Source organism: Balaenoptera ricei, chromosome 5 (assembly GCF_028023285.1).
Source record: "Balaenoptera ricei isolate mBalRic1 chromosome 5, mBalRic1.hap2, whole genome shotgun sequence".
Taxonomy (NCBI): Eukaryota; Metazoa; Chordata; class Mammalia; order Artiodactyla; family Balaenopteridae; genus Balaenoptera; species Balaenoptera ricei.
The window spans coordinates 59,686,589-59,705,419 of record NC_082643.1 but is presented as its reverse complement, the minus strand read 5'-3'; positions in this window follow the sequence as shown (position 1 = coordinate 59,705,419).

Genomic DNA, 18,831 nt, shown 5'->3' with positions numbered 1-18,831 from the left:
TCGGATATGATGAAATATTCCATTCAAAATTTAAAAATTTTTCTGACTTGTTTTCCAATCATCTGGGGATAATGTGAGGAGTAGTATAGTGTCCAGTTTCATTATATGATAAACACAATACTTTGCCATCCAATTTTATAACAAAATAATCTGCAATTCCCTGTTCTTAAAAGTGTGACATTCGAAGTCCACTTTTATGTTCTTTTCTTGTTTTGACATGATGGGTATGCCCTGGTAATAAAAATAAAATAGAAATTCTGTTGAGTTATAACTGCATCATTGCCATTTGTTTCTATCACAAGTACTCAGCTCTACCATTGTGGAAATCAGTCATATAAAATATATAATAAATGAGTGAATATGATTGTGTTGCAGTAAAACATTCTGGAAATTGGAATTTTAATTTCCTATAATGTTCATTTCCATGATATGTCATTCTTCCTTTATTATTCTTTTTCAACCATTAAAACTTTTTTTTAAATTTAGTTCATTTGCCATACACAGTAGCTACCCAACTTCTTTTGGTCTAAGGACCGTAGTTTGCTGACCCTTCTACTACAATATAAATACAACATGCTTTAACACAAAAAAGTAAACAGATCATTGATGTTTCCTATGTGATTAAAATGTATTTTCAATTTTTTTATTTATACAACTATAAGAGAATGAAAACCAAATATATTAAAATATCGATGCAAGTAAAAATCATGAGGACAGAAAGACAATAAAGTTAGGAAGTTTTGCAAAATCAAGTAAAATAATATGAGAATAAAATCTTGAAATAAAGCCTAACAATCTTGGATTTCTGTGGGTAAAAATAGAACAAGCAAGTAAAAAAGGACTGACTTTGGATGCACAATTTCTATTTCAAATCATAAGATGTTTCCCAGGAAACAGTGATGAGTAATGTTTGATATACTGTCACATAAGGTAATCATTATTTATATTAACATAGATCATTTTCATTCATGTTGCAATCAATATTATTTTGCTTCTTTAGAAATTAACTGGCCTATTTTTCACTTTTTAGTCTCAATTTATTACTTCACATATGGGAACTTCACAATATATCATTAAAATTACATAATATATCACTAATTATTAATGAAATGAAGAGCACAGGCTCTGCAATGAAGTGCCTTGACTTGTCTTCACTCATTAATATGTGACCTTAGTCAATCACTTAAACTTTCTGTGCTTAGTTTCCTTAGGTCTGGTTCTCCAAGATAACCAGATAAGAATTAGAATGCAGGTAATTTATTAAGGAAGTGTACCCAGGAGACTATCATAAGGAAATTGGGGAACCAAAACAGGGGAGAGGAAGAAGCCAAGTAAGGACATATTTGAGGCAAAGACCCAACCTAAGAGTGATCACCTAGGGAGCTGTGGAGTATACACTGAACTTCAGAGTTAGTCTCACTTGAAGCAAAGGGAGCTGAGCTTTCTGACTCTGTCAGTTAGTCATTGGCCATATCACCAGTGAAAAGTAAACTCCCAGCACTTGGCCAGGAGCTCCAGTAGCACAAGGGCAGTCCTCTGAATAAGGTCTCAGATATAAGCCACTAGAAGCAAAGCACTCAGAAGGTGGGAGACAGGCACATAAAATGGAATTGAGGCCACGTGGGTGAAACATTGACTATTTCAGCTGGAAAACAGGGGTGTAATGTTACCTACATATTTTTGAGTACTCACTGTATTCCAAATACTAAGGAAAGCACTTTATTTTTCTTTAAGGTAATATTTATGCATAGTGTTTCTCAGTAAATGTTACCTAATATTATTTTTATCACACATACAAATTCCACTTTGTTGAATGTACATATAATTATGAGATTAAATTGTGCATCTTTTAATTTAAATGTTAGAATGTCTTCAGTTATTATCAATTTATCATTTAATCTTGTCCTGAATAAAAGTCTACTCCAGGTATTATTATAATTGAACTAGGAGGATCACCATGATAATAGCAGTCAAGTTCCTAGTACATTAAGTTGGAGAAAAATAAACAGGTACCCTGTGTATCCATTAGAGAATTCTATCCAAGTTTGTCTTGTTTTTCTTTCTGGCTGTGCTATTTGCCATATATGTGATATTTTTTAACTCTGCAGGGAAGAAACAGGGTGAGAATTATAGTTGCTGGAAATGCCTGCCATCTGGCTTCCTGATACCTTAAATTGCATGTTATAACTCTTGCTTTTACTATGTACACTTTTCCCTTTGATTTTATACTTCTAGGAATAGTACATTAAGTTATCAATTGAAAATATAAATATATGGTGTGTATGTGTGTTTGTGTGTGTGTGTATAAAGGATGTTTTCTTATTCTTAACAGGGTAACATTAAATAATGAGTCTCCAACTCCAGCATATTTTATTCAAGATGACTACTATAGCACAAAAGTTTTAACTCAGTTTTTCCATTAAATTCATCTTATTATTTATAAATGTAATTGTCTCTATTCAAATATGGAAAATTTAGTGATTGTGCATACATTTTTTTGCTAATTGAAAGTTTACTTATAAATATATAACTCATATTTATATCTCCCTGTATTTGAGGATGTACATCTAGTCATAAAATTAATGTTTAGACATCAATAATATGTAGTATTCACATCTCTTTCTGTAGAATGTCATATATTTGCAGTTTTATTGTTGGAATAGTTTTTAAAATCTTTCATGCAGACTGAAATTTTGTACCATTTCACGCTATCTTCACGTATTGTGAATGTGTCAGTGTGAGTCAGAGTCTGAAAGGGAGGAATTCAGGATAGTGTGAGAATTAACTACACAAATATCTAGAATAATTTGGGCATATAAATTGCATAGCCTTGTTATATTTCTTAATGTATTCTTATTTAATTACTTGTATGTATAGCAGATGTGATGATAGTCTATGATACTAAGTCATATGGCAAGAGAAAAAGTAAGATTAGAAGAGCCTGAAGAAAATTTTTTAAATCTTAAACTTGAAATAACACATAAAAGCAAGCAGAGTGGCCATTATGAACAAAAGTACAGAGAAGGCAGAGGTCAAAGATACAAAATAAGCATTCAGGTCATCAGGGTGCACACCAGTGACATTGATTCAATACCTATCATGGATAAACTTTATATCCTTTGAACAACTCCCCATTTCCCCATCCCCCCAACAACCGTCATTCTACTCTCCGCTTCTATGAATTTGACTATTTTAGATATTTCATAAAGTGGAATCATGCAGTATTTGTCCTTCTGTGATTAGCTCATTTCACTTAGCATAATGTCCTCCAGATTTATCCATGTTGTTGAATGTAGCAGGATTTCAGGATTTCCTTCCTTTTTAAGGCTGGATAATATTACATTATATACACAAGTATTTTAATCAGTTTAATTAGATTTTAGTAACTAATTATTACAACTTCTCTGGGTAGTAACCACTATGCTGATTGATGCCTCTTAACTCCTGAATTTGCCTGACCTGTAGAAACTAGCAAATTTATATGTTTAGATATTTTCATGAATTTACTCCATATTGCTTTTAGCACAGTAGGTTTCCAAAGTGGCAAAGAAAAATCTGGCTTTTCAGTGTTTTCTTTTTAAGCACAGGGTGCCTGTTAAACATAAACATATAACTTCATGATTATGTAATTACATTTCTTTTTTCACAAAGCCATGGGATATTGGGCATAATAATGTGGGTAATCTATCCACTAAAACTAGCAGCATACAGAATTTAAATCGACAATATGACGTTATTGTAAAAAGCAATTATTTTATTTCTCTGAAAGATAATGATAATTTAATAATTCTATACTAATAGAATGACTAGAAATATTGGTATATTTCTTAAACAGAGTGGTTTCCTATCATCACACTGAAATGCCAGTGTTAAATCATGTTAGTATAATGATAGCTTTCATTTGAATAGTGCTTTACAATTTTCGAAGAACACTTTCATATATTATTCCTCTGTTCTTCAAAATAACTCTATAAGGAGGCAGATAACTGGTATTCTTTTTTTAATATAAATGAAGAAATAGAGGCTTAAAGAGTATTTGTAGCATGGCTACAGCAACTTAATAGCAGACCTGACCTTGAATCCATGTCACTTAACTCTCAGTCCAGTGTTCTTGCTACTAAATTACTGGAAGTCCAATGTTATGAGAGTTGCAAAATCAAGTCAGCAAGTATCATACATTATACTGTATTTAGATGATAATAGTCATCTAGATAAAATGGGTCTATTTCATTATAATTTAAACATTAACAAACATCTGATATTTCAAATCATATAGCTCCAAATCAGGCCAGTCCTTTAGAAAACTATCAGAATAATAAAGAGAATCCACATAATTAGAACCCAAATGCCATTGGCCTAAATTTAGTTTGCAGTGAGTCAAATTTGACACATAATTATCTTTGTTTCAGAAGACCACACTTCCAAAATAGAATTCACTAATGATTTAGTCTATCTTCTGGAAAATCCATATTTTTCCTAATGATCCCTAGAGTTACTCACTATTTGTACTGATTTTTCAGCTCAAATAACTTTCAAGGCAGTGGCAAAGTTTCAGGCACAATGAATGTTTAGGTGGCTTCAAACAATCCTGTTCCTGCTAGATGCTTTAGTAGAGGAGGAATCTCATGCCAGACCTGCCTAAGATATTTGCTTTTGAACAAAAGCCAAACTCTTGTCTGGTCTCACTCACCTCTTGCTTTTTTTGAAGATGCTTAGGAGTCTGTATGTCAGGAATGCATATTTGTTTTGCCTTCTGACTGGAACACTCTTCCCCTAGATGTGTCCCCATAGCATACCTTCTCCCAACTTTTAGTTCCTTGCTCAAGTCTCACTTTTCTCAAGAGTATATGCTAGACTACTCTGTTTAAAATAGGAGCCTCAGTTTCTTGTGAAACACTTACCTTGCCTTTTTAAATTATCCCTGCGATCACTTATCCCTTCTTGAAACCACATTATCTATGTATTTGTTGGTTCTGTTTCTATCATTCCCCTACAATATAAGTTGGGACTGGGTCTTTTTTTTTTTTTTTCACTTTATCAGCAACACCTAAAAGAGCAGCTTGCACATATCAGCTGATGTGAATGATTGATTCATACTATTCTCACTTTGCTCATGGAGACTCAGTATTCTATTAATGCTACTACACCACTGGGATTCATGCTCTGTGATACCAAAGACTGGGTATTCCCAAATTCACTTGGTTAAATGAAGGTTCCATCTTGCTCTTGTCGTTTGCTCTGCAGTCGGCTAACTTTATCTTATCCTGCACTATTCAGATGAATTTAGTTGTCTGAAGTTACTTCAGGAAGCTTGGTGGGGATTGAAAGAATACAAGGAAAGTAAGTTGAATTTCAAGGATTTTAGCCAATAAAGATTTTAATGCAATGCTAGTTTTAAACAACGAGATGTTTTGAGATTAAAATAGAGTTTCAAATTTTTCCAATATGCATTGAAGATAACAAGTGCAAGTGTCTTGGATTTCTATTTAAATATTAATTTAAACATAAAAGTTTCCCTTGTGAACTGAGGTTATTTGATTACTCATAACCAACATTCAGAAAATACCCAATCTCCCTCTAGACTGGCAGACAATGCAATTTATTCAAATTTTTCAGGCTTTCTTCCCTCTATTTTCCTGTTTCTCTATGTGACTGTTAAATACAAAACTTGTCCAGTGCCTTGGAGCTTCTTTTTGTTGGCATTGAATATTTCATATTTGAATAAATCTGCTTGAGTTAAAATCACTAGGTTAGTTTCTCTGATCTCTTATTATTCTTTTCCTCTTCACTGTCCAATATTTTTTATTTAAACTTTTTATTCCCTTCTCAGTTACTCTTTGCACTCAATTTCCAACAAAGAAAATTTGGTAATTATAACATATTTTCTAATACTTGTTATATTTTTTTATAGTTAACCTTACATACTTTTTTCATAAAACAAATTATTTAAACTATATATTTATTACAATAAAAATACAAAGAAGGGGCTTCCCTGATGGCGCAGTGGTTGAGAATCTGCCTGCTAATGCAGGGGACACGGGTTCGAGCCCTGGTCCGGGAAGATCCCACATGCCACGGAGCAGCTGGGCCCGTGAGCCACAACTACTGAGCCTGCGCGTCTGGAGCCTGTGCCCCGCAACGGGAGGGGCCGCTATAGTGAAAGGCCCGCGCACCGCGATGAAGAGCGGTCCCCGCACCGCGATGAAGAGTGGCCCCCACTTGCCGCAACTAGAGAAAGCCCTCGCACGAACCGAAGACCCAACACAGCCAAAAATAAATAATAAATTAATAAATAAAGTAGCTATAAAAAAAAAAATTAAAAATAAGAAAGGATATGAAAAGAAATAAAATGAACTTAATAAAAAAAAATACAAAGAATTGTATGACATCTTATTATGTATTTATATATGTATTTCTGAGTTGTTTTAGAAGAAGAAAGAGATCTTTTTTTTAAATAAACTCCCCAAATAGCAATTAATTAATATGTCTTTCAATTACTTGTCAGCAAAGCATAATCACTGGTTGACTAAATAAAAATATTTTTAAAAATGACTTAGTTAAATTGCTCCATTGAACATGTATTGGGCTATTGTATAGTAACCTTCAGCAATTAAGATGGTATTGAAAGTGCTAATAACTTATGAAAATTTGGGATTAAGTTATTTTAATATCTTCATTTACCAATTCATCAATTGACTAAAGTAGATGTTTAGCAGATGTATTCATTGTTTTTTTTTGTGGTTTATTGACAAAGTTAGTAAATTGAGGAGTTATTTAGACGAATGTGTGTTATAGGATTTGCTAGAGAATATCTTCTATATCAAGAGTTTCCAATAAGAAACTGAATTGGGGAAAATATTACCATCATATGATACTATATTTGTATATTAAAAAGCAATGAAAACAATATGTTATTAAAATTGGCATTTTCATCAAAATATTTAAATATTTAATCAAATATGTAGCTCAGTCAAAACTTGGAAAAGACTTCTGCTATTTAGTTGAGAACCCAAATATTTACATGTATTTAGAGTATGTTGATGCTAAAACAAGTTGTTAAATGTGAGAAAGAGCTGCTAATTATTTACATTTTTCAATTTTACAGATTTTTCTACCATTAATTTTTATTTAAAAATAAAAGCATACCATTTATTTCCAATCTCCAGACTGCACTTCTATTACTTAAGCTTAATTTCAACTAGTGTAAAATTTGAACAAGCTTTAAACTTTGCTAGCTGAGAGCTCATTGACATGGCACTTTCCAGCACAAAAATGTTATTTATATTCGAGTCAAAAGCAGATGTTTACATACATATTTCTGAATTGTAATGTGGTGTGATTATAACCAAATAATGTTTTATTGAGCCAAAATCAGATTCAAAACTTCACTTCCAAATAGAATTACTTTAGTAATATTAATTACTTTTTACTTAATAATCCAAATCTAGTGTGACTGCTTCAGATGTGGTAGTTCTACAGGAAAATACACTCACTTCAGTGAAAATGCTCTTAACTTAGGGCTGATACTTCTAAAATCAGAAATCAGTAGGCTGAGACTGACAAATCTGAGGTCTAATATTTTGTTCTGCTATAGTTTCCTGAGGTCATTAGTCAGACCCATCGTCACTGAGCCCACTTTTCAGTCATTTAACCGACATGAATATTTGGTTAAGAAAGAATATTTATTTTCTATGTTTGTGGGGACAAATATTGTTTTTTGCTCATCTCAAGTTGATCCAAATAAAATGGTACTATATTAGAACTGTGCCCAACATTGCATTAATCATATAGTGTCTACAGTGACCCTGGTAAATTTTTAAGAACTACACATATATTAATTCCAACTTTTCAATCAATTACCTTCTGCTGAGTTAAGTAATCTGCCCAAGGTCATATTGCTTGGGAATGTCAAGGCTCGATTATTAACCCAGTCACTCTGATTCCAAGACTCTTTCACTTAGTTTAACCACTGCTCAATATTATCTCAAGGAATTTCTTGGAGTTGCTCTTTTTTGTTGTTGTTGTTGTTTAGTTGGTTGGTTTTTTTTAATTGAAATAGAGTTGATTTACAATGTTGTGTTAGTTTCTGGTGTACAGCAAAGTGATTCAGTTACATATATATAAACTTTATGTATATATATATATATATATATATATATATACACTTTTGGAGTCACTGTTTTGACTTACATTTTAAAGACATAGAAAGAATAAAGTAGATATAAACAAACCACACCCTTCCCATCATACTATTTGTGCTTTTTGTTAGAGGATGTTTCATATGGAAGTCAAATTCATCATTTTGGGGAAAATGACTTGGTCTCTCAACAACTAGCATACATGTCAGAGGTTTTCCTCTCCATGGGAAATTTAGATGTACTTCTGCTTAAACATTATTGTGAATATTCTGAAGCACTCCAGTTATATTTTATATTACTGCTTAACTATTGAATTAAACTATTCCAAATATCCTCCTCCTAAAACAAAAACTACTCTCCTATGTTTGTCTAATAGCATCATCTCATGAATATTTTCTAAGACACAAATCAGTGTTGAAACTTTCACCTGTGTCTGCGAGTTTGTTGCATATCATTATACCTATTCAACTATAAGAAACTATTTAAGTGTTTCATAATTGTTACTCATTGGTTTGCTAGATAGGATTGTATTACTTATATCTCCAAAAACAAAATGGCTTTATCATTGAACATTGCTAGCATAAGCACTTATCTTTAAAATACTGACAATTTAATAGATGAAATACTAGTATTTTAATTAATAAATACAGACTACTCAAAATCAGGGTTCAATTTCCATATTTTTAAAATCCTACAGATGATTCTAAAGTACAGCTAGAGAAGAGAACTATTACTGATCTGGAAGAGTAACATCTGGTAGAGTTCTGCTGGACTAAGTTTTTTTTTTTTTTTTTTTTTTTAAAGCTAGAGACCCAGGGTGCAGAGTGAGCTTGTTTTTTTTTGTTTTTGTTTTTTAACTAATTTATTTATTTAGTTTTGGCTGTGTTGGGTCTTTGTTTCTGTGTGAGGGCTCTCTCTAGTTGTGGCAAGTGGGGGCCACTCTTCATCGCGGTGCGCAGGCCTCTCACTGTCGCGGCCTCTCGTTGCGGAGCACGGGCTCCAGACGCGCAGGCTCAGTAGTTGTGGCTCACGGGCCCAGCCGCTCCGTGGCATGTGGGATCTTCCCAGACCAGGGCTCGAACCCGTGTCCCCTGCATTGGCAGGCAGATTCTCAACCGCTGAGCCACCAGGGAAGCCCTGGACTAAGTTTTAATCTCCTACTGTGAAACTGGAAAAATATGGAGTTGTATGATCCTCAGTGTTCACTCCTTAAAAAGGTTCTTCATGTCTCTATACTCTTCTTTCAATTTTTGTCTCCTTAATTTCTGTAGCTCTCATGAATTTTGTCAATGATATTTTAAAATATAGTGTAGTACCACCAAGTTCATCTGCCTTCCATTTTTGCATTTATTTTCCTTTTCTGAAAGTTGCAGAGATTTTAATAACAGAGTAGGAATCTAGATGCAAAATGAAGAAATATAATTTTAACCTAATGCAAAACAGCAACAGCAATAATGTTCAGAAACACACAGTTCTTTTATGTATATATGCTTTGCTTTTTCTAAATGAAATTCTTGGTTGTGAGAGGTGGTCAAATTTTTTTCTTAGCTACTCAAAACCTGCATCTTCTGAGTTGCATTGCACCAATGGAATATTATCTCAATCTGAAAATGGATGTATTTTTCCACATTTTCACTGACTACTTAGTATTTTGATGGATAACATGAATTAGCATATGTAACACATTTCCTTTAATATTTTGAAATTCATAAGTTAACCTCTTTTTCTAATTGAGATCTTATATGCTAAATAGCATATGATGATAATAAAATACAGTATTTTCAATGTTTCATTTTTGCAGCTGGCTAAAGTCAGGACTGATTAGGATTCGATGCGTAGGAAAAGGAACAAAAGATTAATGACATTTAAACAATTATTTAGATGACTTAAAATTTATTTATTTATTTATTTATTGGCAACAATAGAAATTTATTTCTCAAAGTTCTGGAGGCAGGGAGTTTAAGATCAGGGTGTCAGTATTCTGGGTGGAGGCTCTTTTCCTGGTTCATAGCTGGCATCTTTTCACCGTGTCCGCACATGATACGAAGGGGCTAGAGATCTCTGTGAGGCCTCTTTTATAAGAACACTAATCCCATTCATGAGGGCTCTGCCCCCATGACCTAAGCACCACCTTCCAAAGGCCCCTTTCCTAATACTATCATCTATGGGGGTTTGGGTTTCAGCATATTAATTTTGGGGAGATACAAGCATTCGGACCATAGCAGATTCATTGTAAAAATCCCCATATTTATGGCAAAGATGATTTAAAATTTAAAGGGGATTAAATTTAAGAAACATATTTAACATATCTCATTAAATTACCATGTAAAGTTTTGTTGCTTTTTTCTTCAGAGATAAGTGGTTGAAAATATTTGAAGTCTCTAAACCAGCAACTCCAAATGCAACTCGGTGAATTCTAATTAGATTGAACTGTAATGATTGTAGTGTAAATACAAGGTCTATGACTGATATGAAATCCAATGATTTAAGCCAAAACCAAACAGTAGGAAATGAGAAATATATATTGAATAAATTATAAAACACTTCATTGAAATTTATAGTGCCCTCAAGATAAAATAAACATGTGTGCATAATGCATTAATGATTCATTTACTATGTTAATCGCTCAGTGGGCAGTTAAGCTTCCAGTGGCACTCATTATTCTAATAGAAAGGGAATATCTTTGTAGAATTGCTATGCCTGGAGCAATAAGTTTACATTTTGTAAATTTCTAGGGAAAATAAACAAAATAAGAATTTATTATTGACTGGGTTAATATGAGTTTTTCTTCCTATTCTGCTGTTCTTATTCTTTTTCAATTACCAGTTAATTCAGTCAAAAACCAAACTAATGGGGGCTTCCCTGGTGGCGCAGTGGTTGGGAATCTGCCTGCCAATGCAGGGGACATGGGTTCGAGCCCTGGTCCGGGAGGATCCCGCGTGCCGCGGAGCAACTGGGCCCGTGAGCCACAATTGCTGAGCCTGCGCGTCTGGAGCCTGTGCGCCGCAACGGGAGAGGCCGCGATGGTGAGAGGCCCGCGCACGGCGATGAAGAGTGGCCCCCGCTTGCCGCAACTGGAGAAAGCCCTCGCACAGAAACGAAGATCCAACACAGCCAAAAATAAATAAATTTAAAAAAAAAAAAAAAAAAAAAAAAAAAAAAAACCAAACTAATAATACTGCTTCCTTTTCTGAAAAATCTTTAAGGGGACTTAATAAGAACATTCCAAGTCAATACAAAGAAGCCAATTAAAGCATTCAAAGTCAATTGAGATCCTCGCTCATGATGTCTTTTCATATAATGTGTTTGTAGGTGTTAAAGTCTATGCTGTTTGTCTCAGATCAAATGGCTTTTAGTTATTAAAATGAAAGGCAAGCCAAATACAATGACAAAGAATAGTGTTAACAAGTAAAATTAATCCTAAATCTCTGACAATACTATAATGCTACACATGTATAGAGGAATAGTTAAGAAATAGGGTATCCCTGTGTCAGATATTTTGTACACAACCTGAAGATCAGTTGTAGTATTATACAACCCTTAAATGCTTGAATCTACTATTTTTGGAAGTAAAAATATTTTTACATTGCTCTAAAATGTGATTTATATGTGTTGCGTTTCTCTGAAACATTTAGTTAATAACAAAATAAGTGAATAGTAATATCATCTTGACAGGTATCCTTGGTTGATTGTGTCTTAGCACTGCAACACTTGCTTACAAATTTCTCTGGATCTACTTGTACATGACTGTTCTGAATACCTACTTTATAGACCATTGATAACTATAATCTTAACATTTAATTCTGTCATGATCTAGAACTCTACATTTACTTCCAATTATGTGTTTTTCCAAATCTGCTTAATTCATGTTTTTCAATGGATATTTCTACATAAAATGGTATAAAATGGTTAAATTTAGGATCATTTTACACACACACATACACACAAAATTGTTCATACTGACTACTTCCCAGTAAGTTCCTTGCAAGTTTAAAAGCTGATACTTTTGCTTTTCTCATAATTAAGTCAATTGAATTTTATATAATATATCTCACTAAGGTTTTTGCTCAGACTGAATGAGATTATCATAAGAAAACCAGTATAACAAATATCTTAACCTCAGGTTGGAGGTAGAAAGACAGGTATGGGATTCATCCCTGCTATGTCCTCACTCTGTGCCCTTGGGAAAGGTATCTGATCTTTCTCATCAGTATATAAAAATGGGAAGAGTTATTATTACCTCACAGGATCGTTTATGTATCAATATGGGTAGTAAGTAAGAAGAACCTTGGCACAAGGTCAGCTCTGAACAAATATTATGCCTTTTTCCTAAAGTATTGTACAAGTATCTGAGAATAGTTAACAAAAGATGATTTATCAAAATCACCAGCCTGCCAGGAACCAAGATGGGGGAGTAGAAGGATGTGCTCTCACCCTCTCTTGCGAGAACACCAAAATCACAACTAGCTGCTGGACAAGCATCAACAGGAAGACACTGGAACTCACCAAAATGATACCCCACATCCAAAGACAGAGGAGAAGCCACAATAACACGGTAGGAGAGGCACAATCACAGTAAAATCAAATCCCATAACTATTGGGTGGGTGACTCACAGATTGGAAAACACTTATACCACAGAAGTCCACCCACTGGAGTGAAGGTTCTGAGCCCCACTTCAGGTTTCAGAACCTGGGAGTCTGGTAACGGGAGGAGGAATTCCTAGAGAATCAGACTTTGAAGGCTAGTGAGATTTGATTGCAGGACTTTGACAGGACTGGGGGAAACAGAAACTCCACTCTTGGAGGGCACACAGAAAGTAGTGTGCGCATCAGGACCCAGGGGAAGGAGGAGTGACCCCAGGGGAGACTGAACCAGACCTACCTGCTAGTGTTGGAGGGTCTCCTGCAGAGATGGTGGGTGGCTGTGGCTCACCATGAGGACAAGGAAACTGGCAGCAGAGGTTCTGGGAAGTACTCCTTGGCGTGAGCCCTCCCAGAGTCTGCCATTAGCCCCATCAAAGAGCCAAGGTAGGTTCCAGCATTGGGTCGCCTCAGGCCAAACAACCAACAGGGAGGGAACCCAGCCCCACCCATCAGCAGTCAAGTGGATTTAAGTTTTACTGAGCTGTGCCCACCAGAGCAACAGCCAGCTCTACCCACCACCAGTCCCTCCCATCAGGAAACTTGCACAAGCCTCTTAGATAGCCTCATACACCAGAGGGCAGACAGCAGAAGCAAGAAGAACTACAATCCTGCAGCCTGTGGAACAAAAAACACATTCACAGAAAGATAGACAAGATGAAAAGGCAGAGGGCTATGTATCAGATGAAGGAACAAGATAAAACCCCAGAAAAACAACCAAATGAAGTGGAGATAGGCAACCTTCCAGAAAAAGAATTCAGAATAATGATAGTGAAGATGATCCAGGACCTCAGAAAAAGAATGGAGGCAAAGATCGAGAGGATGCAAGAAATGTTTAACAAAGACCTAGAGGAATTAAAGAACAAACAAACAGAGATGAACAATACAATAACTGAAATGAAAACTACACTAGAAGGAATCAATAGCAGAATAACTGAGGCAGAAGAACGGATAAGTGACCTGGAAGACAGAATGGTGGAATTCACTGCTGCAGAACAGAATAAAGAAAAAAGAATGAAAAGAAATGAAGACAACCTAAGAGACCTCTGGAACAACATTAAATGCAACAACATTCGCATTATAGGGGTCCCGGAAGGAGAAGAGAGACAGAAAGGACAGGAGAAAATATTTGAAGAGATTATAGTTGAAAACTTCCCTAACACGGGAAGGGAAATAGCCACTGAAGTCCAGGAAGCACAGAGAGTCCCATACAGGATAAACCCAAGGAGAAACACACTGAGACACATAGTAATCAAATTGGCAAAAGTTAAAGACAAGGAAGAATTATTGAAAGCAACAAGCGAAAAACCACAAATAACATACAAGGGAACTCCCATGAGATGAACTTCTGATTTCTCAGCAAAAACTCTACAAGCCAGAAGGGAGTGGCATGATATACTTAAAGTGAAGAAAGGGAAGAATCTACAACCAAGATTACTCTACCCGGCAAATATCTCATTCAGATTCGATGGAGAAATCAAAAGCTTTACAGACAAGAAAAAGCTAAGAGAATTCAGCACCAGCAAACCAGCTCTACAACAAATGCTAAAGGAACTTCTCTAGGCAGGAAACACAAGAGAAGAAAAGGACCTACAAAACCAAACCCAAAACAATTAAGAAAATGGTCATAGGAACATACATATTGATAATTACCTTAAACGTGAATGTATTAAATGCTCCAACCAAAAGAAACAAGCTTGCTGAATGGATGCAAAAACAAAACCCATATATATGCTGTCTACAAGAGACCCACTTCAGACCTAGGGACACATACAGACTGAAAGTGAGGAGATGGAAAAAGATATTCCATGCAAATGGAAGTCAAAAGAAAGCTGGAGTTGCAATACTCATATCAGATAAAATAGACTTTAAAATAAAGAATATTACAAGAGGCAAGGAAGGACACTACATAATGATCAAGCAATCAATCCAAGAAGAAGATATAACAATTATAAATATATATGCACCCAACATAGGAACATCTCAATACATAAGGCAACTGCTAACATCTATAAAAGAAGAAATTCACAGTAACACAGTAATAGTGGGGGACTTTAACACCTCACTTACACCAGTGGACAGATCATACAAAATGAAAATAAATAAGGAAACAGAAGCTTTAAATGACACAATAGACCAGATAGATTTAATTGATATGTATAGGACATTCCATCCAAAAAGAGCAGATTACACTTTCTTCTCAAGTGCACACGGAATATTCTTCAGGAGAGATCAAATCTTGGGTCACAAATCAAGCCATAGTAAATTTAAGAAAATTGAAAACATATCAAGCATCTTTTCTGACCAGAATGCTATGAGATTACAAATGAATTACAGGGAAAAAAATGAAAAAAACACAAACACATGGAGGCTAAACAATACGTTACTAAATAGCCAAGAGATAACTGCAGAAATCAAAGAGGAAATCAAAAGATACCTAGAGACAAATGACAATTAAAACACGACGATCCAAAACCTATGGGATGCAGCAAAAGCAGTTCTAAGAGGGAAGTTTATAGCTATACAAGCCTACCTCAAGAAACAAGAAAAATCTCAAGTAAACAATCTAACCTTACAGCTAAAGGAACTAGAGAAAGAATAACAAACAAAACCCAAAGTTAGCAGGAGGAAAGAAATCATAAAGATCAGAGCAGAAATAAATGAAATAGAAACAAAGAAAACAATAGCAAAGATCAACAAAATTAAAAGCTGGTTCTTTGAGAAAATAAACAAAATTGATAAAACATTGGCCAGATTCGTCAAGGAAAAGAGGGAGAGAACTCAAATCAATAAAATTAGAAATGAAAAAGGAGAAATTGCAACAGACACCGCAGAAATACAAAGCATCCTAAGAGACTACTACAAGCAACTCTATGCCAATAAAATGGACAACCTGGAAGAAATGGACATATTCTTAGAAAAGTATAACCTTCCGAGAATGAAAAAAGATGAAATAGAAAATATGAACAGACCAATCACAAGCAATGAAATTGAAACTGTGATTAAAAATCTTCCAACGCATAAAAGTCCAGGACCAGATGGCTTCACAGGTGAATTCTATCAAACATTTAGAGAAGAGCTAACACTCATCCTTCTCAAACTCTGCCAAAAAATTGCAGAGGAAGGAACACTCCCAAACTCCTTCTATGAGGCCACCATCACCCTGATACCAAAACCATACAAAGAACTCCAAAAAAGAAAATTACAGACCAATATCACTGATGAATATAGATGCAAAAATCCCTACAAAATACTAGCAAACAGAATCCAACAACACATTAAAAGGATCGTACACCATGATCAAGTGGGATTTATCCCAGGGATGCAAGGATTCTTCGATATATGCAAATCAATCAATGTGATACACCATATTAACAGATTGAAGAATAAAAACCATATGATCATGTCAATAGATGCAGAAAAAGTTTTTGACAAAATTCAACACCCATTTATGATAAAAACTCTCCTGAAAATGGGCATAGAGGGAACCTACTTCAACATAATAAAGGCTATATATGACAAACCCACAGCAAACATCATTCGCAATGGTGAAAAACAGAAAGCATTTCATCTAAGATCAGGAACAAGACAAGGATGTTCATTCTCACCACTATTGTTCAACATAGTTTTGGAAGTTTTAACTGCAGCAATCAGAGAAGAAAAAGAAATAAAAGGAATCCAAATCAGAAAAGAAGAAGTAAAGCTGTCACTGTTTGTAGATGACATGATACTCTACATAGAGAATCCTAAAGATTCCACCAGAAAACTACTAGAGCCAATCAATGAATTTGGTAAAGTTGCAGGATACAAAATTAATGGACAGAAATCTCTTGCATTCCTATACACTAATGATGAAAAATCTGAAAGAGAAATTAAGGAAACACTCCCATTTACCATTGCAACAAAAAGAATAAAATACCTAGGAATAAACCTACCTAGGGAGACAAAAGACCTGTATGCAGAAAACTATAAGACACTGATGAAAGAAATTAAAGTTGATACCAACAGATGGAGAGATATACCATGTTCTTGGATTGGAAGAATCAATATTGTGAAAATGACTATACTATCCAAAGCAATCTACAGATTCAAGGCAATACCTATCAAATTACCAATGGCATTTGTTACAGAACTAGAACAAATATCTTAAAATTTGTATGGAGACACAAAAGATCCCAAATATCCAAAGCAATCTTGAGGGAAAAAAACGGAGCTTGAGGAATCAGATTCCCTGACTTCAGACTATACTACAAAGCTACAGTAATCAAGACAATATGGTACTGGCACAAAAACAGAAACATAGATCAATGGAACAAGATAGAAAGCCCAGAGGTAAACCCACACACCTATGGTCAACTAATCTATGACAAAGGAGGCAAGGATATACAATGGAGAAAAGACAGTCTCTTCAATAAGTGGTGCTTGGAAAACTGGACGGCTCCATGTAAAAGAATGAAATTAAAACACTCCCTAACACCACACACAAAAATAAACTCAAAATGGATTAGAGACCTAAATGTAAGACTGGACACTATAAAACTCTTAGAGGAAAACATAGGAAGAACACTCTTTGACATAAATCACAGCAAGATCTTTTTTGACCCACCTCCTAGAGTAATGGAAATAAAAACAAAAATATACAATTGTGACCTAATGAGACGTCAAAGCTTTTGCACAGCAAAGGAAACCATAAACAAGACGAAAAGACAACCCTCAGAATGGGAGACAATATTTGCAAACGAATCAATGGACAAAGGATTAATCTCCAAAATACATAAATAGCTCATGCAGCTCAATATAAAAAAAAACAAACAACCCAATCCAAAAATGGGCAGAAGACCTAAATAGACATTTCTCCAAAGAAGACATACATATGATCAAGAAGCCCATGAAAACTGCTCAACGTCACTAATTATTAGAGAAATGTTAATCAAAACTACCATGAGGTATCACCTCACACCAGTTAGAATGGGCATCATCAGAAAATCTAGAAACAACAAATGTTGTAGAGGGTGTGGAGAAAAGGGAACCCTCTTGCACTGTTGGTGGGAATGTAAATTGATACAGCCACTATGGAGACCAGTATGGAGGTTCCTTAGAAAAATAAAAATAGAATTACCATATGATTCAGCAATCCCACTACTGGGCATATACCCAGAGAAAATCATAATTCAAAAAGACACATGTACCCCAATGTTCATTGCAGTGCTATTTACAATAGCCAGGTCATGGAAGCAACCTAAATGCCCACTGACAGACGAATGGATAAAGAAGATGTGATACATATATACAATGGAATATTACTCAGCCATAAAAAGGAACAAAATTGGGTCATTTGTTAAGGCGTGGATGGATCTAGAGACTGTCATACAGAGTGAAGTAAGTCGGAAAGAGAAAAAGAAATATCGTATATTAATGCATATATGTGGAACCTAGAAAAATGGTACAGATGCACCAGTTTGCAGGGCAGAAATTGAGATACAGATTTAGAGAACAAATGTATGGACACCAAGGGTGGAAAGCAGCGGGGTGGTGGTGGTGACACCAAGGGTGGAAAGCAGCGGGGTGGTGGTGGTGGTGGTGTGATGAATTGGTTGATTGGGATTGATATGTATACACTGATGTGGATAAAATTTATGACTAATAAGAGCCTACTGTATAAAAAAATAAATAAAATTCAAAAAAAAAGATGATTTATCACATAAATTAAGTAAAATATCCTAACTGTACTTGAAGTAACTTTTTCCTTTCTTCTTATTGCAATGAAAGAAATGTCTGTTTTACTTTCAAGGCCAGTCTCTTCATTTGTATCCCTGTTCTCAACCCTATGGTTTCACAAAGACATCACCAGTTGGTCACCAACTCTTCTTCATTTCCTATATTGCGCATTTTCCTGGATCATTACAAGTGGCATATAAAGATATTTTATTAACATCCATAATAAAATATGCTCTTTCTTTACTACACATCTATTTCCCAAACCTCTCATTATTCTGCCCAATTCAAAGCCAAGATTCACAGCCAAAATTTCAAGCTCAAACTGTCTTGACTT